Genomic DNA, 21,358 nt, shown 5'->3' with positions numbered 1-21,358 from the left:
TATTCTTGATATCACAAGAAAAAAAAAAAAAGCTTTTGAAAATACATTTGGCAGAACTCCACCAGTATCACCAGCAAAGCAGCTTCATTATTACCACATTAAATAAGAAGAGAATTGTGTGCTGCATTTCTAGATTTCATAATTTGCCACGTCACGAATGTTAATTATCCATTATGAAAGCTGGTTTACAAGATCGTCCTTGTTTCCGAGCATGCGTGTTTGTTCTTTGGACTTTTGTCCGACAGACTTGTGTACACACAGTAAATCCGACAACAGACATTTGTCTGCTAAAAATTTATAAACCTGCCATCCAACATTTGTTAGAGGAAAGTTGGCCAACAATTGTCTGATGGAACATACAAACAATTCCCGTTAAATCCTTAAATCCTTGTTGCTTCAAATTTCTTATACCATAGACATGATTAGAGATGTTCTGGTCCTCGGTCATCTCTATGGTAAGCTAACCGAACTTCTGTCTTCAGTCCAGGGCTCCCCAGTGGGGTACCAGAAGGCCACGGGGTGAGGGGGACCCCCTTCCACCTCATGTGAAAGCAATCCAGAGGCTTTTTTTAAAAGGGCATTGCCAGGTGTGAAAAAAATACCTGTAGGCATCATCCCGGTATATATATATATATATATATATATATATATATATATATATATATATATAAAACCACTGAAACTCCATGATGTCATTTGATGTCCTCCGGGCAGGAAGTGGTTAAACTTTTTTGTTTTAAATCTTTTTTTTTTTTTTTACATTTCTTCAATTGTTTCCTGGTTTTAGGCCTATGGCCAAAATGATATATGTATTAACAACTTCCCTCCACTCAAAAACTATTAGGACTTTAACCCCTTGTCCTTCGGAAGATTTACCCTCCTTCATGACCTCGCCATTTTTTGCAATACGGCATTGAGTTAAACCAAATTTAATTTGGGTCCTTTTTTTCCAGAAAATAGAGCTTTTTTTGGTGGTATTTGATCACTACATACTTTAACCGGTTCCCAAACGGCGCACGCCGATGTACGTCGGCAGAATGTACGTCCCTTTAAATTTGTACCTTTAAATTTGCCACCGTGCCATCACGTGCACCCTGGCGGCAGCACGAGCCGGCTGGGACCTCCATGAGTTGGGTCGCGCGGACTCAATTGCCACAGGGATACCCGCGATCGTCTCACAAGGAGAAAGAACGGGGAGATGCTAATGTAAACAAGCATCTCCCCGTTCTGCCTCATGACAGTGTCACTGATCTCTGCTCCCTGTGATTGGGAGCAGAGATCAGTGATGTGTCACACATAGCCACGCCCCCACAGTTAGAAACACTCCCCAGGACACACGTAACCCTCACCCTGCCCCCTAGTGGTTAACCCCTTCACTGCCAGTGTCATTTACACAGGAATCAGTGCATTTGTATGGCACTGATTGCTGTATAAATGACAATGGTCCCAAAAATTTATCAAAAATGTCCGATGTGTCCGCCATAATTTCACAGTCATGATACATGATACAAATCGCTGATCACCGCCATTACTAGTAAAAAAGAATATTAATAAAAATGCCATAAAACTATCCCCCTATTTTGTAAACACTATAACTTTTGCACAAACCAATCAATAAATGCTTATTGCGATTTTTTTCTGTTACCAAAAATATGTAGAAGAATAAGTATCGGCCTAAACTGAGGAAAAAAATGTTTTTTTATCTATTTTTGGGGATATTTATTATAGCAAAATGTAAAAATAATGTGTTTTTTTCAAAATTGTCGCTATTTTTTTGTTTATAGCATAAAAAATAAAAACCGCAGGGCTGATCAAATACCACCAAAAGAAAGCTTTATTTGTCAGAAAAAAAGTATGTTAATTTTGTTTGGGAGCCACGTCGCATGACCACGCAATTGTCAGTTAAAGCAACGCAGTGCCGAATCGCAAAATGTGCTCTGGTCAGGAAGGGGGTAAAATCTTCTGGGGCTGAAGCGATTAATGGAAGGCGTCTCTAAGTTGGATCCTCATCTATATTGATGTGATTTGGATCCAACATTACAGGAAGATTACCCAGGCATTCCCTGAAAGTTACTTCAAAGTTGCCTAAAAGTTGCTTTAAAGTTGCTTCAAGTGACATCAGGTCACATTAAGTAACAGGAAGTCACCTAGAAAAGTGCAAAGGCCGTGGCAGTGTGAACCAAGCCTTAACCAAGGGAGAGGGGGTAAGTTGACACCACAATGGTGACCAGCCATGTAGCTCTGATGGAAATATGTTCCCACTCATTATGCTCTGTCCCGTGGATCATAAATGCTCTCAAAGGCCTTTCATGCCTCACACCAGTATAACCCTGCTGCCTTCCCTGTTTTTTTTTTTTTGTAGGACAAAATGATGTTATCTCAGGAGTCTTCATAGTCATTTTTTTGTTATGGAGCAGGGGCTTTCTGAGCTAAGCACACCATTCTGCTTGCATGCCTGAGCTATGGGCAGCTGGATTCCAGGAAGTAAATACTACATGAATCATCTACCCTTACTCAAGATGGCCATGGCTAGAAATGCTAGAGAAATGTTTTTCAAAGTGATTTCTCAGCAAAGTAAACATAAAGACATGAATGGATGGGGGAGTTTTCTTTGGATATTAAAAATTAATAAAAGAGGGTTTTCAGTATGTGGTGCTCAGATACAGTTTAGTTTCGGCCTTAACTGATTCCTCACTAAAATAACCTTAGACAATGCATGCCTGCTCTGCTGGGTTTTAGTAAGCACATTGGAAAATTAGCTGAGGCGGGGGTTAATGACTGAATGGCAGTACTCTGCAAAAAACTAGTTATAGCAGTATTAAAAATAATGAGGGACTGCAAGCAGTTGCTATGGAAAGCATTGTCTGTTAATTAAAACTGAAGGCCAGGCAACTATAGGAAGCCACCACTGAATCCAGCTATGGATTAATTAAAAAATAAATGCACAGAAGCAGAATATATTTCCTCCCTCCTAGATGCTCCTGCATTTATTCTGTGAGAGAAAAAGCTCTGCCTGGGATACAGCTAGCCAGTGCGGGAAGTCAGCAGTGGGTATCGTAGAACCCAGGGATGATACTTGTCAGCTGCGTCTGACTGTGCTGTGTGCTCTCTGCCTTCTCCTCCGTGGAAACCGACCTCCTCAATAGTCATTAGTACAGTGACAGTGTACAGAATTATTATTGTATTGGTGTCACTAGTGATGTCAGTGTCAGTCCGTTAGTGTACCTCCCAGCGAGGGTCTGTTAGCACCAGATTACCCGCCACTATCCCAATCACCGCTAAGGTGTTCAGGTTTGGCTTGAAGAAAAGGTGGCATCCCTATTCTACACCCATCTACACTCTACATCAGTGGTCATCAACCCTGTCCTCAGGGCCCACTAACAGGCCAGGTTTTATGTATTACCTTGGGGAGATGCAAACTAGAATACTGCATTCACTACTGAGCAGCAAATGATATCACTTGTGATGTATTTCAGTTTTCTTGCAAACCTGGCCTGTTAGTGGGCCCTGAGGACAGGAGTTGATGATCACTGCTCTACACCATATACTAAGGACACAGACTAGGAAAGTGAGGCCACGTTTGTATGGTAATCACAAAGAACGGCAATGCACAGTGTCCTCCATGCATCCTCAGTGTTTAGTCCCGGTGTATGAGGCTCTGACATTTTACAGAAGACACACTGTTCAGCTTTTCTACCGGTGTTCTGCCAAAAACTGTCCCCCCATCGGCTAGTGTCCACCCCGTACTGCAGATGCACAGTGCTTGTGCAGTACGGAGGACAAGGAGACTCCAAGGGTCTCCGAAGATGAACGGTGCCTGCGCACTTAATAGTACCTTCTGCCCTGTGGCCAGGTTCAAGCCCCACCATGCAAGTGGACATACGGTATGCACCTAGTAGGAGGGCCCCTCGTGGGCTCGCTTCGCTCACCACACTTTGGGCACGCGCTCGGCAATTTTTTATTCTAACTCTATGTCCACTTGGATGGTGGGGCTTGAACTTGGACTCAGTGCACAGGCGCCGTTCATCTTCGGAGACCTTCGGCGTCTCCTTGTCCTCCGTACCGTTCAAGTGCAGTACAGGCCGGACACTATCCGATGGGGGACAGTATTCGACACAACACCGGCAGCCAGTAAAACTCTATGGAGTAGATTTACTAAAACTGGAGAGTGCAAAATCTGGTGCAGCTCTGCATAGAAACCAATCAGCTTCAAGTTTTTTTTGTCAAAGCTGATTACCTCCATGCACAGCTGCACCTGATTCTGAGTGCACCAGTTTTAGTAAATCTCCCGCTCATGTATTTGATTTGCTAAAGACTAATACGGTGTTCACTTTGTAAGGGAGTTTGCCCCAAAGCTTAGTTTAGCTGATGAAGTTTCACTTTGCAAAAATACTCAATCACGAACAAGTAAAGAAAAATAAAAAATGATGATGATGAGACGATAGAAGTCAGCAGAGCTTCACCTCATTCACTAAGTTCTGGGGCAAATTTCCTTGCAAAGTACAACATCCCTTGAAAAATGAACAGCCTCTTTGGCTTTAGTAAACCAACCCTAATGAGAGGCTGACAGCTGCTGCCAGTAGACAAGGTTGAATGGTACACCCAGAGATACTATCATTTAGGGCAGTATGTGCCCTGGGATAAATGCCTGGTATGCAGGCTTTCCCAACCATTTATCCCTGGGCACATACTGCCATGAACGTTATAACCTTTCTGGGCACTGTCCAGCCCCAGCAGCTGTCAGCCTCTTATAGAATATTAGCGCTGGCAGAGAGACTGAATGGTGTGCCTGTGCCTTCCATCCAACCCAAACACTGGAGTCCCATACCCCGATGCTAAACACTCCCTGTGCATCAGACCTTACTCCGTGAGCTTCCTGATACCAAGAAAGGGCAGAATGATGAGTTGCTAGGGCCCATTCACATATACTGTACCTGCTGCAATGTGGCCCATTCAGATATACCCGCTGGATTCATCATGAAGACTTAGGCAGCTCCCAAATCCAAGATAGTGGTGCCAGGGACCTGTACTTCTCACCCCTGCCAGTCCCCGGTACCACTATCTTGGATTTGGGAGCTGGCCGTTACAGTGCTGGAATCCATAGACCAGTAAAACTACCGCAAGAGGGGGCAATCTTGATAGAAAAGCAATGCATTAGAGCAGGAGTCTCCAAACCTTTTAACCACCTCAATACAGTGCAGTTACACCCCCTTCCTGACCAGACCAATTTTCAGCTTTCAGCGCTCTCACAGTTTGAATGACAATTACTCAGTCATCCTACACTGTATCCATATGAAACTTGCGTCCTTTTTTCCACACAAATAGAGCTTTCTTTTAGTGGTATTTAATCACTAGTGGGTTTTTTATTTTTTGTGCTATAAATAAAATAAAACGTAAATTTTGTGAAAAAAATGCCTTTTTCTTCGTTTCTGTCATAAATTTTTGCTAATTAGTAATTTTTCTTCATTTTGGCCAAAATTTATACTGCTACATATCTTTGGTAAAAATAACCCACATTAGTATATATTATTTGGTCTTTGTGAAAGTTATAGAGTCTACAAACTATGGTGCCAATCACTGAAAATTGATCACTTCTGATCACTTCAGTACATCAGGTGTACCTCATTTCTTGAGACACTAACAAGTCAGGAAAGTACAAATACCCCCCAAATGACCCCTTTTTACAAAGTAGACATCCCAAGGTATTAAGTAAGTAGCATGGTGAGTTTTTTTAAGTTGTCATTTTTTCCCACAATTCTTTGCAAAATGAAGATTTTTTTTTTTTTTTTTTACTAAATTGTCATATTATCAGGTTATTTCTCACACACAGCATATGCATACAACAAATTACACCCCAAAATACATTCTGCTACTCTTCCCGAGTATGGCGATACCACATGTGTAGGACTTTTACACAGCCTGGCCACATACAGAGCACTAACATTGATGTAGTACCTTCAGACGTTCTACGAGCAAAAATTACGTATCTCATTTCTCAACCACCTATTACACTTTTGAAGGCCCTGGAGTACCAGGACAATGGAATTTCCCATAAAATTACCCCATTTTGGAAAGCAAACACCCCAACATATTATCTGTGAGGCATAATGAGTCTTTTGAACGGTTCATTTTTTTCCAGAAGTTTTTGGAATATGTGGAAAAAAATTTAAACGCATTTTTTTTTTTACACAAAATTGTCAATTTATAAGATATTTCTAACACATAGCATGTATATAGCAAAAATTACACCCCAAAATACATTCTGCTACTCCTCCCGAGTATGGCGATACCACATGTGTAGGACTTTTACACAGCCTGGCCACATAGAGAGGCGGAACATTGAAGTAGTACGTTCAGGCGTTCTAGGAGCATAAATGACACATCTCATTTCATTCCTACCCATCACACTTTTGAAGGTCCTGGACCACCAGGACAGTGAAATTACCCACAAAATGACCCCATTTTGGAAAGCAAACACCCCAACGTATATTCTATGAGACATGGGCTGGAGATAGGTACTCGGGTACTCTGATGGTCTGGTGACAGGTACTCGGGTACTCTGATGGTCTGGTGACAGGTACTCGGGTACTCTGATGGTCTGGTGACAGGTACTCGGGTACTCTGATGGTCTGGTGACAGGTACTCGGGTACTCTGATGGCCTGGTGGCAGGTACTCAGGTACTCTGATGGCCTGGTGACAGGTACTCGGGTACTCTGATGGCCTGGTGACAGGTACTCGGGTACTCTGATGGCCTGGTGACAGGTACTCGGGTACTCTGATGGCCTGGTGACAGGTACTCGGGTACTCTGATGGGCTGGTGACAGGTGCTCGGGTACTCTGATGGCCTGGTGACAGGTACTCGGGTACTCTGATGGCCTGGTGACAGGTACTCGGGTACTCTGATGGCCTGGTGACAGGTACTCGGGTACTCTGATGGGCTGGTGACAGGTACTCGGGTACTCTGATGGCCTGGTGACAGGTACTCGGGTACTCTGATGGTTTGGTGACTGGTATTTGGGTACTCTGAAGGGCGGTGACAGGTACTCATATGGACTGTGACAGGTACTCGGGTACTCAGATGGACTGTGACAGGTACTCTGGTACACAGATGGACTGGAACAGGTACTCGGGTACCCTGATGGACTGAGCAGGTACTCAGTACTCTAATGGACTGTGACAGGTACCCGGTACTCTAATGGACTGTGACAGGTACTCGGGTACTCTAATGGACTGTAACAGGTACTCGGTACTCTAATGGACTGTGACAGGTACTCGGGTACCCTGATGGACTGTGACAGGTACTCGGTACTCTAATGGACTGTGACAGGTACTCGGTACTCTAATGGACCGTGACAGGTACTCGGGTACCCTGATGGGCCGTGACAGGTACTCGGGTACCCTGATGGGCCGTGACAGGTACTCGGGTACCCTGATGGGCCGTGACAGGTACTCGGGTACCCTGATGTGCCGTGACAGGTACTCGGGTACCCTGATGTGCCGTGACAGGTCCTCGGGTACTCTGATGTGCCGTGACAGGTACTCGGGTACTCTGATGTGCCGTGACAGGTACTCGGGTACTCTGATGGGCTGTGACAGGTACTCGGGTACTCTGATGGGCTGTGACAGGTACTCGGGTACTCAGATGAACTGTGACAGGTACTCGGGTACTCAGATGGGCTGTGACAGGTACTCGGGTACTCTGATGGGCTGACAGGTACTCTGATGGGCTGTGACAGGTACTCGGGTACTCTGATGTGCTCGCGATCGCGCGCATGCGCCGTGCACGTTCGGGGTGTGACCATCTGTGATCGGCCGTGACTTCATCACGGCCGATCACGTGGTAAACAGCCATAACGAATGGCTGTTCACCCCCTTCGGTGGCGAGCGGTGTCTCCGTGACACGCCGCCACCGAAGAAACAGGGATGCGCGCGCACGATCACGCGCATTCCCTGTTTAAACGGGAGGCCGTCATATGACGGCCTCCCGCCACAATAGGTGCGCCGCCTGGCCGTCATTTGACGGCCGGCGGTCAGCAACTAGTTAAACAAAGGGCTAGTTTACTGTCCTTCAGACTTCAGGAGGGCCGGACTGTGGCCAGTGGGAGTAAAAAAGGTCCCGACATCAGTGGGAAAAAATAATGCACCATTGCTTGTTTCAGGGGGAGTAATTGTGCCCCATTATTGTTGTAACTGGGAGGAATTGTACCCCATCGTTGATGTCATTGGGCCCTATCACTGGTGTCATTGAGAGAAATTTTGCCCCATCATTGATGTTATTGTGTCCCATCATTGGTGTCATTGAGAGAATTGTACCCCATCACTGATCTTATTGGGTCCCATTGTTGATGTCATTGGGAAGAATTGTGCGCCCATTGTTGGTGTCAGTGGGAGAGATTTTGCCCCATCATTGGCGTCATTGGGAGGAAATGGGCACCCTTCATTGGTGTCAGTAGGGGGAATTATGCCCCATTGTTGGTATTACTAGATGAAATAGTGTCAAGGGCTGGGTAAAAGCAAGCAAAGAGTCTCATCTGGCCCCAGGGCTTCAGTTTGGAGAGCATTGAATTAGAGCAATGGATGGTCCGATCGTGTTCACCTGAAAAATCTGGCAGGCGGACACAATTGGTCTGTCAGTGTGAAAGGGGCCTGAGTAGATCAACCCCATTGTGATATTAACCTGAGGAGGGGGGCTTTTTTTTTTACTACGACTTTAAATAGTGGATGTGTATGAATTATTTTTGGAGAAAAAGGATATTGTTTAATGTCATTTTAATACATGCCAGTACCCTCTACACAATGGCAATGTCTTGTTAGGATTCTGATGTATAAGAACAGAGCACAACCTCCCTGTAAATTAATTTATGCCCATAAAAGATCAGTCTGACGCTGGCGTCTTGGCTACAGGTTGGCGTCTCAGTTCACGACAGATCTACAGTAACGGCTGTTTATTCAATTTCATGACATCTTTATCACACACTTTTGTCAGGTTACACTTATTTGCTCATAGTTAAAGTCAGTGCAGAAGAAAATTTGTCTGCTTAAGTTGCCCAGCAGACAAATGAAATGGCTTTTTTTTGTAGTGGGATCACGCTTGTTGTCTTCCAAATTGAATCTAGAGACAGGAATAAGTGTAACAAATAATATTGTCTGGCTAAAACTACGCCGAATCTGCTGAGCATAAGCTGCTTTCCAATATTATCAGAAGAATTACTTTAAAAAAATATTTGCATATATCCGCACTGGCAGCAAAACACAAGCTGTGACTAGAAACCTGACAAGTCTGGTTTGAAGTTTGCTGCTAGCATATGAAGTTTGCATCTTGGGGAGGATATTTGTATCAGTCCATTCATTTTCCAAACTTCCCAATATAATAGGGTAGGTTCAAGTTGATTTGGTCTAAGTGGTAAACGATTCAATTGGTTGTCCCCAGGAATCATGGATTTAAATGACATGATCTTATGCCCTGTACACACGGTCGGAAATTCCGATGGAAAAAGTCAGATCAGATTATGTCGGAAAATCCGATCGTGTGTGGGCTCTATCGGACTTTTTCTGTCGTTTTTTTTCGATGCACACAGTTTGAGAGCAGGATCTAAAATTTTACAACAACAAAATCTGATTGCATAAATTCCGATCGTGTGTAGACAATTCCGATGGACAAAGTGCCACGCATGCTCAGAATAAATTAAGAGACTAAAGTTATTGGCTACTTGCCCATTTATAGTCCCGACATACATGTTTGACGTCACCTTGTTCAGAACGATCGGATTTTCCATCAACTTTGTGCGACCGTGTGTATGCAACACAAGTTCCGCACAAAATCCATCGGAAAAAATCAGATGGATTTTGTGGTCGGAATGTCCGAACGTGTGTACATGGCATTACAGGTGTGAATACCGGGTTATTTTCGGTACACAGACACCTCGTTAGAGCTCTTGATGGGCTCTGAGGACTCCTTGGAACCATGATCTTCTTAAAGGGGTGAGAGTGCATCCATCAGATGATCCCTATATTATGTTAATTATGTAAATATATGATTTATTGAATTCGAAGATTATTGTTTTTGTATTTTTAAATCATTATAATTTCATTGTTTTTATGTTTTTTGTTTTAGTGGTAATGTAATAAGGTCCTACAAAAGCTCCAGTAAAGCCACAATTGTGGTTAAACATGTAGAGGCAACCATTCTTTTGTATAGTGACCACTGAGCTTTATTGTGCTCTGTTTTATATTAATTGTGTTTTTTTATATTTGTCTAATAAAATTATATATTTTTGTAATATCAATTTTCATTGATTGTTTGCGTCTTTAAACTCCAATTTTTGTCCCTGGTAATTTTTCTGACAAGTCTGGTGTTCAGATATTTTGAGGATTCCTGGGTAGGGGCCTATTCACACCACTTGCGTTACATTATCATGTGGTACCATACATTACATGGATTGGTGAGCTATGATGGTATCTTCTATGAATGAACATATGTTGCAAAACAAATGCCGCCTGCTCCAGGTTCTTGTGCATTGAGGTCCGTGCCAGGCTATTCATTTTTAATGCCGGAAACGTCAACGTGTGCTTAGCAGGGCACTGTGTTCTGGGTCCTAAGGCTCCATTCACATCTAATGTTTTGTAAATGTGTGCAAATGGTGGAGGAATGATCGTTGATCTTCCCAACTGCAAAATGGGATATACTGTATATGTTGCATTAGGGCTTTGATTTAAAGAGAATTACGGGATTTTTTTTTCAAAATTATACTTACCTAGGTAGATGAAGCATTGATCAGATGCTGCATCTGTCCCCCGCCGGCTCTAATTCGGAGAGATAAGCGATATCATGACCTCTGAGCAGACAGCGGGAAACTGTCAGTCATAGGCTCTCTGCTCTGCTTCTCCAGTGCTCACTTGAGAGCTGAGATGTGGAGGGGGTGAGAGCGACTGTGATCTGGCAAACTTAAAACAGTCCGTGCCCTCACTGTGCCGGGCAACTGCTTTTTTTGTCCAGGGGAGAGGAGAAACCTGTATACTCACCCAATTATCCAATCCACTCGTTCTCCCCCACAATCCAGTGGTGGACTGTTCCTGATGTCCCCACATCCAAAGCAGATCTATGGGTGTGATGGCATCTGGAACGGTCCAGATCACAAGACCGCTAGACCTGAAAGTGGGGGGGAGGAGCTACAGGGACTGATCTCGTGCAGGTGAGGACCGGAGGATTAGGTAAGTATATGTCCATTCTCCAATCCCCTAGACAAAAATGAGCAGTTAACCTGTGCTGTGCAGTGCAGGCATAGCCTGACTGCATGATAACACTTTTTTTTATGGCCGGAGTTGAACTTTAATGAAATCCACTAGCGTTTACATATTCTTATGTGGAATGCCTATTTTTTGTCCAGTTGTGACCACTTAGGCCCCTTTCACACTTGTGTGACTTGTACTGCGATTTGGGACTGCAAAGACGCATGACAAGTCATTCCCCATGATTTCCAATGATAACCATTCATATATGTGCGACTTCAAGCTGTGCCAACTTAAAAGTAGTCCCTGTACTACTTTGGCCTGACTTTCATGCGAGTCAAGGTCTGTAGACCTCAAGTTTACACAGGCATTCCCTGAAATCATGTCGCAGCAAAATTGCGGGTGCAGAATCGTGGTAAAGTCACGCAACTTTTAAGTTGTGGCAATATGAAAGGGGCCTTATACAAATGTTTGCATAGTGTTTGTATCACTTCTATAGAAAGTAAAATTTTTATTGTATTACCTAGATTTATTGGTCTTTTAATTAAATAAATAAAATAAAAAAACAGTCAATGCCCACCTCCTGCATTATTACAGTGATTGGCTGGCTTGCTTTTTCAGAACATAGTGCTATCCTTCTAATCATTAACTTTTTCTGCAAGAAATAACACTGGATGACTTCCCCTCTTTATTCATCTTGACATGGGAGAAACTTACACCTGCTACACATCGACTCTATGAGGATTTGTCTGACGGAGTGACATCTGCACTGGAAGAAACTTCCTGATGTTTGAGAATTGCTGACACATCCAGAAAAATCTATGAGCCCAATATGTCAGCCTAACATATGGTTCTCCAGCTCTGCGGTCTTCAGAGACAGTACATGGTTCTCCTACGAGACTGTCTCACAGATATCTTGATGTACCTGCCAGGAATGTGTACGAAGTGTGACAATGGCTCTACAGCGAAGGTTATTATAGTCACTTTAACAATAACTCCAACAGTAAACCTATTTACTATGAAGAGCAACTCCAACAAAATATTAACTAACTGCTAGCTAGCACACAGTTACAACCGCTGCTTTCCAATGATAAAATACTTACTTTTTACTGATAGTAAATTATTGATTCTCTAATATGCTTCACGTTAAAATGAGTTACTTTTCTGAGGCTGCAATTATGACTTGATGAGTCTCATCTCCTATTCCTGTGTTTTTCCTGCAGTGCTACCCCCACAGGAGCTACTAGTAATACTGGGTTCTCTGTTCTAACTTTTATTTGTATAAAGACCTTGCCCCTTGACACTTCAGGTTACACCAAAGTAGATGCTGTGGATTTTCAACTTCATCCCACTTCAGGGTCACCCTAAAATTAAACTGGAGGCTGAAGTAGACAACTGTGTATATTGTCACGTCAGAAGCCAAGAATAAGATAGAATATAACAATGCATAATATAGTGGTGCAAAATATAACAACACAAAACACTGATGATGCACACGGATTTGAACACAACCAGCATATACTGTATCTTTTCCCACCGTATGTTCAGTAACAGGTGGCCAGAGACTTGTAACAATAAATCTTAGGGACTAGGTTGCCTGTGAGCACTTGGAATGGAGGAGATAGGCCTAGGCCATTGTCAGGTGTTAGAATGTGCAGAAACAGAATGGCTGTGCTAATAGCAGGAAAACTAAATATCGTTTTAGAATCAATCTTCTGCCGGCTGTCGGGGCCCTTTGGGATGTTTGCGCGCTTATGATGACAGATATTCCTGCACACAATGAGATGGCCAAAGGGAGCAAACAGATAATATGTTAAGGGGCTTGGTCGTGTTAGCTCAGCAGAATAGGACAGACCAGGCTTGAAATCAATATTATAGGGCCTAAGAGATGTATATAGGGTTTGGGCTTCCAAAAGGATATGTTCAGTGACAGCAACAAGACAATCATGGGTCGAAGACCTGCTCACCAGCTCCCCGATCAGTGGTAACAAGCTGTAGTGATGGAGGGGACCCCCTTTGTCATATGACGATGATGTACATTAATCTCCTAATGGATGGTCGGCTGGACAGGCTCTCAGGACCAATACAATAATAAATTATGATGTAGCTAAACTTCTAATCATCATTAATATCAACAAAAGTCCAAATAACAAAAAGTCCATAAAATATTGTACTTCCAACCCCTAACATGTATGGCATATACTGATATCTTCCAAAATATCACTTGCCAACTGTGCTCTGCATGCTTCCCACCTTGTGTAAGCAGTGCATGGTCACCTTCAATATTTGACCTTAATGATGAGTCAAGTTCAAATGCACTTTTTGCCCTCTCCTGGGCTATGCACAGAGTAATTCCTGGACAAGCTCCACCACCTATACTCCACATATATGTTTGTGTCATGCAAGAAAAACATGGGACCAATAGTGCTCTCCATATAAAAAGTTTAATAGAGCTCACAAATAAAAATCTACTCACATAAAATCGCACACTTAATGCTACCTCTCACCATAAACTAGCCTGACCCAAAGAAGGCTGCGGTGTGACATCACTGGTGTGGCTCCACCCTTCAAAGAATAACTTAATTAAAATAATCAAGGACTGCATAGCAACTAGCAACACCAGCAAATCACTGGTCTGGAAATAGTTAACCAAGCACATGTACAGGGGTTGGGCCAGACACAAAGTGGTTAAGCACACATCTACCTGGGCCACTTTTGTGACCCAAAAGTTGCAATAATGCCATTCTCGACTTAAGAAACTGTTATCCGGTTTATCTCTTCATTTATTTTGGATGGACTAACCCTTTTAGGGCTCGAGCATACATGCGCTACACTGCCACTCCTTTAACAGGCAACCAAGAGTTGATTGTTTTTCAGAGGGCATTTGGGAGATCAATTGTCCACTTTTACCAACCCCCCCCCCCCCCCCCGGCTGTCTGTGTGAATGAGCCCTTAGTCTCGCTTTTATCCCCTTCCCACCATCACCCCTCTTTAAGAGGATCTAAATACCAGGAGGCGGAGTGTGCATTCTGATCATATAACTGCTGTAAATGGATGTAATTGCGGTCACAGGATCAGAAGCTCATGATTTCAAGTATGCATCGGGAGCTTTCCATGACACTTTAGTTACTGTGCTGGGAGCGCACAATGAATGCCCTCTCACTGCAGAAAACCATTCCCTATGCATGTATATATGCTCTGCATTAAAGCCCGCCTGCCCAGCAGCTGCATATATGCATATGGCAGGCGGTAATAGGTTAAGCTCTGAATACTATGGTCTAACTTAATATCTACAGAACAAAAGCAGGTAAACATCTGCAGAAATTTGGGGAAAATTCTTTCATGAATGTAAATAAGGATGACTTAAGTCAAATGCAGATAAAATACATATAAGATTGCTGTTTTACATACCAATGATTTGTATTTCTCTCCATGATGTTCTGACTATTACATCAGCCCTGTCTAGGTTGATATATATATATATATATATATATATATATATATATATATATATTTCTAGTAGTCTTTGCAGGCCTTCTTCCCTCCCTCAGCCTGTGAATGGGTAGTGAAAGGAAAGGCAGCAGACTGATAATCTCATTCTTGGCCACTCTACTCTTTTATTTTTTTATTTTATTTTTTATTTTTATTTTTTTATTTTTTGCCACTCTACTCTTTTAACCTATCTGCATGGTCCTGCACTGAAAAACCACTGACTGGCTCCTTGTGCTGCTTCTCCCTCTCCAAGTCTGAGCTCTGCTATACAGAGCACTGCAAAAGGCTGAAACCAGATCAAATTCCAAGACTTACACTACATGCCGGATTGTCTATGTTAAAAAAAAAAGTATATACTATATATAGTTGTGCTCATAAGTTTACATACCCTGGCAGAATTTACGATTTCTTGGCCATTTTTCAGAGAATATGAATGATAACACATAAACATTTCTTCATGGTTAGTGTTTGGCTGAAGCCATTAATTATCAATCAACTGTGTTTACTCTTTTTAAATCATAATGGCAACAGAAACTACCCAAATTACCCTGATCAACATCAATGACAGCTTGAAGTCTTTTGTGGTATTTGTGGATGAGGTTGTTTATCTTCTCAGATGGTAAAGCTGTCCATTCCTCTTGGCAAAAAGCCTCCAGTTCCTGTAAATTCTTGGGCTGTCTTGCATGAACGGCAGGTTTGAGATCTCCTCAGAGTGGTTCAATGATATTGAGGTCAGGAGACTGAGATGGCCACTCCAGAACCTTCACTTTATACTGCTGTAGCCAAATATAGGTTGTCTTGGCCTTGTTTTTTGGATCATTGTCATGTTGGAATGTCCAAGTACATCCCATGCACAGCTTCCTGGCTGATGAATGAAATTGTTCCTACAGTATTTTTGATAACACATTGCATTCATCTTGCCAACAATTTTGACCAAATTTCTTGTGCCTTTGTAGCTCACACATCCCCAAAACATCAGAGATCCCCCTCCGTACCTTTCATCATAGGCCTTGTTGACTCCTCTCCAAATGTAATGTTTATGGTTAGGACCAAAAAGCTCAATATTGGTCCCATTACTCCAAATAACTTTGTGCCAGAATGTTTGGCATATTGTATGATACTTTGTGGCATTTGGGTAGTAATGGCTTTCTTCTGGCGACTTGACCATGCAACCCTTCTTTCCTCAAGTGCCTCCTTATTGTGTAGTCACACCACATGTTTTCAGAGAGTTCTGTATTTCACATAAAGTAATTTGTGGGTTTTTCTTTGCATCCCAAACAATTTTCCTGACAGCTGTGGCTGAAATTTTAGTTGGTCTACCTGACCGTGATTTGGTTTCAACAGAACCCCTATTTGGTGTCTCCTATAACTGCCTGGAGTTCAACTTTAATCATGCATTTTTTTATAAATTTTTTATTTTTTTTTGTAACAAATTATAAGTGTTGTTTTAAGGCTTGTGCCTAGAAGGTCCTAATTTCAGGGTTTTCAAAATATTATATTAATTTATTTTGCCTTTAAATGTCATATATATATATATATATATATATATATATATATATATATATATATATATATATATATATATATACACATACTCAGTTCAATATAATGATTTAATTTATTTATTTTTAACCGAGACGATCATTTTGGAGATAACCACACATTTCTCATCACCTCTCCACCCCCCGCATCCCTCATGGAAAAGTGTCATTCTCGGAGACAGAATTCACTGAGTGCAATGTATTGGTTTTCAACAGAACTATATAGAAGTCTCTGCAAAGTGAAAGGAAAGGTCTGCAGCAAGATAGAGGGAAAAAGCAAATTCCACCTTTCATAGATGACAAGATAGCGAGACACTTCCAATCTGACAATGTGTTTCATTAACAAAGTGCATCGCACACAAAGCCATTCCGATTTCACAAAACAAAGCAGACACGTTGTTGACAGACATATAGAAAAACACCCAAACTTATCCAAATCGGAAAAATGCATTAAAAAATAATCATATATTGTGGACTTGTATCAGTTATTTACAGTTGTGCTGTAAGATACAGCAATCAGAATTGATCTTTCACAGATCTGAATAGATAAAATCGGATTAGCTATCCGTACACAGTTTATATAAATATAGTTTGCACTCCTTAAAATCGAATTCCAGGCTATTTTTTTTATTTTTTTTTATTTTTAGAACCAGCAGCTCTGGGTAAAAACAAAAAAAAAGAGCCCTGAGTGCAAAACTTTTTTTTTGTATACAATATTTTAGGTATTTACAACCAAACAGGTGTACAAGAGTCAAAATTTCCAAATATAAAAAAAAAAAAAGGACAATAATACAGTATCAAGCTCACAGAGTTTCAAAATCTATGCGAAAACAAGATATATCTTGAATGAATGAATGAATGAATGAATGACTTGTATAGCGCTACCTATACGAACTGAATCGCCTCAGGGCGCTTTCCTTGCCACAGGTGTCCATCTGCAGCTATTTATGTGGTCACTGTTGTACCACTGTTGTTCACTGTTTGCTGAACAGGCGAACAGGCAATGTTCGAGTAGAACATGAGTTCGACTCGAACTCCCTTTGGGGTGTTAACACTAATGGTAGACTAAGATGATATAGTAATAGCTCAAAACATTTCACCATAGTTTAAAGATAAGATAGATTAAAATAGATATGTACATGTCACAAAAGATATTCATGGTCATTCCTTAGATAAATTGCCAGTGAAAACCAACCAAAAGGGGAAGGGGGTCAATTGCCTTAGAGCAGTGGTTCTCAACCCTGTCCTCAAGTACCCCCATCAGGCCATGTTTTGGGATTTTTCCTTACATAAAATAGCTGTCTAAAATACCAAGCCATTGACTCTGATTTAAAGAACCTGTGCAAGATAAAGGAAATCCTGCAAACATGACCTGTTGAGGGTACTTGAGGATAGGGTTGAGAACCACTGCCTTAGAGGAAGAGATGCTCTGGCTGCAATACTTAACTCGTCTCCAACATTGTCTCCCACAGAAAATCCTATGGACCATTAGATGCTCATCAATATTGAGTTGCCCCCTCCTTCTCCTTGGCAGCAATGACAACCTTCACTCTTCATGGAATGTTTCAACAAGATTTTGGAGTGTGACTATTGGAATTTATGACCATCCAGCAAAAGAGCATTTGTTAGGTCAAAAAGAACTGTCTCAAAATTGATCTGGCAATTCATCCCAAGATTTTCTCTAGGGTCAGGGCTCTTGAGCCACTTGAGTTCTTCCACACCAAACTCACCATGCCATGTTTTTATGGAGCTGGCTTTGTACCAAGGGATCAGTCGCTCTGGAGCAGAAAAGGACCTTCTCCAAACTATTACCGCAAAGTTCAAAGTGCATAACTGTCTAGAGCAGCGGTTACCAATCGTTAAGTACCTGGGCCACCAACATATATTTTGCAAATATTTTCAGGCTGAGAAAAATCAGTTTTGTAAATGAATGAGTTCCCCTTACATCAGGGTCCCCAATAAAGTCACGATTAAAGAAGAGTTCCACACACATCATGGTCCCCATCAGATTTGTCATTACGTCAGAGTCCCTGTTTACATTAGAGTCTCCCCTTAAATCAGGGACTCCATCAGAGTCCCGCTTAGGATCCCCATCAAAGTTGTCACTACATCAGAGTCCTCCTTAGGGTCTCCATTAGATTTCTCCTTACAACAAGGCCTGCATTAGCGTCTCCCCTTAAATCAGTTTCCCTATCACATTCTCCCTTACCACTGTAAGGCTCTGTTCCCATCTGGCGTTTTGGGATGTCGGGCAGAATCACTGCAATTTAGTCTGCGATCCCAAATCACAGTGCAACAGTGGCAAAACACACCACGCGTGTTTGGTTGGCATTCATTTTCAGTGGTACCTAAAGCGGTATCATTTTGCTGCAATTGTCGGGTGGCTCAATTGCGGGGCAATCACTGCAAACCACATTGCATGAATCCTGTTGCTCCAAAAGGACTTTCTTTTGTGACAAGCTTTGCGCAATCACAGCAAAACTGCACCAAGTTTAGGTGCCATTGAAAATGAATGACACCCGAACACAGAACACATGTGGTACATTTTGCTACTATTGCAGTGCGATTTTGCCAGCAATCTCAAAACCCCAGATGTGAACAGGGCCTAAGGCTTACAGCATTACAGAGGCAGCAGCATCAGGGAAAAAGCTGAAAGGTGGAGCAGATCTGGATGTAGATAGTTCCACCCTCCTGTTAATGCTGAGTCAAGTACATCATTAGTTGTAAGGATGCTGTCAACCTCTGCTGACCTGAGTCCTCAATCTGTTATCATGGACCCTAGCTAGCAGGCCAAATGGGGGTCCTCACTGTAAATCAAGATACGTGTGAGCCACTCAGGCTGTATGGGAATAAAGTCCTGTGCCCACCACTGTGAGTGCTGGCCGGTAGGGATGAGCTTCGAGTTCGAGTCGAACTCATGTTCTACTCGAACATTGCCTGTTCGCCTGTTCAGCGAACAGTGAACAATTTGGGCTGTTCGCAGCAAATTCGAAAAGCCGGAACACCCTATACAAGTCTATGGGAGAAATCTAAAGTGCTAATTTTAAAGGGTAATATGCAGGTTACTGTCCTAAAAAGTGTTTGGGGACCCAGGTCCTGCCCCAGGGGACATGGATCAATGCAAAAAAAAGTTTTAAAAACGGCCGTTTTTTCAGGAGCAGTGATTTTAATAATGATTAAAGTGAAACAATGTCAAATTTAAAAAAAAAAAATTGACGTGGGGGTCCCCCTAAATATCCATAACCAGACCCTTCAGGTCTGATATGGATATTAAGGGGAACCCCGCATCAAATTTTAAAAAAAATTGACGTGGGGGTCCCCCTAAAAATCCATATCAGACCCTTTATCCGAGCACGCAACCTGGCAGGCGGCAGGAAAAGAGGGGGGGACGAGAGAGCGGCCCCCCTCCCTCCTGAACCGTACCAGGCCACATACCCTCAACATTGGGAGGATGCTTTGGGGGTCTGTGACCCCTCAAAGCACCTTGTCCCCATGTTGATGAGGACAAGGGCCTCATCCTCACAACCCTGGCCGTTGGTTGTTAGGGTCTGCGGGCGGGGGGCTTATCAGAATCTGGAAGCCCCCTTTAACAAGGGGACCCCCAGATCCCGGCCCCCCCCTGTTTGAAATGGTAAGGGGGTACAAAAGTACCCCTACCATTTCACAAAGAAAGTGTCAAAATGGGTAAATAAGACAAACACACTTTTGAAAAATTCCTTTATTAAAAATAAAAAAAATAAAAAAAAGATTCCAGCGGTGCTAATCCACTCTTGCTATCCAGCGACGGGTCTCCGGGGTCCAGCGATGGATGATCATATCCAGCGACGGGGGATCTCTCAGTCCAGCGCTGTCCATACATCCTTCTTCTGTCTCCACTCCGGAGACACTGCAGGGATCCCAGTGCTGACGTTTCTTATATTAGGAGGGCGGGGCCACCCGTCACCTGACCCCGCCCCCTCTGATGCTGGTGAAAGGAGCCAGGGGTTCCCCAGTGACGTATGGGTGACCCCGCCCCCTCTGATGTAACGGAAACCTGCGTTACATCAGAGGGGGCGGGGTCACCCACACGTCACTGGGGAACCCCTGGCTTCCCTCTCCAGCGTCAGAGGGGTGGGGTCAGGTGACGGGTGGCCCCGCCCTCCCAATATAAGAAACGTCAGCGCTGGGATCCCCGCAGTGTCTCCGGAGTGGAGACAGAAGAAGGATGTATGGACAGCGCTGGACTGAGAGATCCCCCGTCGCTGGATATGATCATCCATCGCTGGACCCCGGAGACCCGTCGCTGGATAGCAAGAGTGGATTAGCACCGCTGGAATCTTTTTTTTATTTTTTTTATTTTTAATAAAGGAATTTTTCAAAAGTGTGTTTGTCTTATTTAACCATTTTGACACTTTCTTTGTGAAATGGTAGGAGTACTTTTGTACTCCCTTACCATTTCAAACAGGGGGGGGGGGCGGGATCTGGGGGTCCCCTTGTTAAAGGGGGCTTCCAGATTCTGATAAGCCCCCCACCCGCAGACCCTCACAACCAACGGCCAGGGTTGTGAGGATGAGGCCCTTGTCCTCATCAACATGGGGACAAGGTGCTTTGAGGGGTCACAGACCCCCAAAGCATCCTCCCAATGTTGAGGGTATGTGGCCTGGTACGGTTCAGGAGGGAGGGGGGGCCGCGCTCTCGTCCCCCCCTCTTTTCCTGCGGCCTGCCAGGTTGCGTGCTCGGATAAAGGGTCTGATATGGATTTTTAGGGGGACCCCCACGTCAATTTTTTTTTAAATTTGACACGGGGTTCCCCTTAATATCCATGTCAGACCTGAAGGGCCTGGTAATTGAATTTAGGGGAACCCCCACACTTTTTTTTTTTTTATCAATGAATGAATGAATTGTCGGCTAATGCAGAGAACACTCATTGAGTGTTCTCTGTATTACGGGACCCGACAATAGCCGCAAGTGATTTTAAAAGACTTTTTTTCCTGCACAAATGACACTTTGTGCAGGGACAGTTCTAAGCACCAGAAACATGCGCCCCTTCCCAGGCATACTATAGATACCCCCCAGCTACGAAATTTAAAGGAATATTACACTTTTATTGTTTCAC

General features: G+C 43.1%; 1 protein-coding gene across 1 annotated transcript in view; it reads right to left on the bottom strand.

Annotated features, from left to right (window-relative positions):
* Nucleotides 1-21,358, bottom strand: part of LRP1B (LDL receptor related protein 1B) — a 2,110,020-nt gene that overhangs the window by 1,317,432 nt on the left and 771,230 nt on the right. The gene's annotated exons all lie outside the window — the stretch shown is intronic.

The sequence above is a fragment of the Lithobates pipiens genome, unplaced genomic scaffold (genome assembly GCF_037356315.1).
Source record: "Lithobates pipiens isolate NorthernLeopardFrog02 unplaced genomic scaffold, aLitPip1_a1.2 Scaffold_22, whole genome shotgun sequence".
Taxonomy (NCBI): domain Eukaryota; kingdom Metazoa; phylum Chordata; class Amphibia; order Anura; family Ranidae; genus Lithobates; species Lithobates pipiens.
Note: the sequence above shows the minus strand (reverse complement) of the source record. Positions and strands in the feature narration are given on the sequence as shown.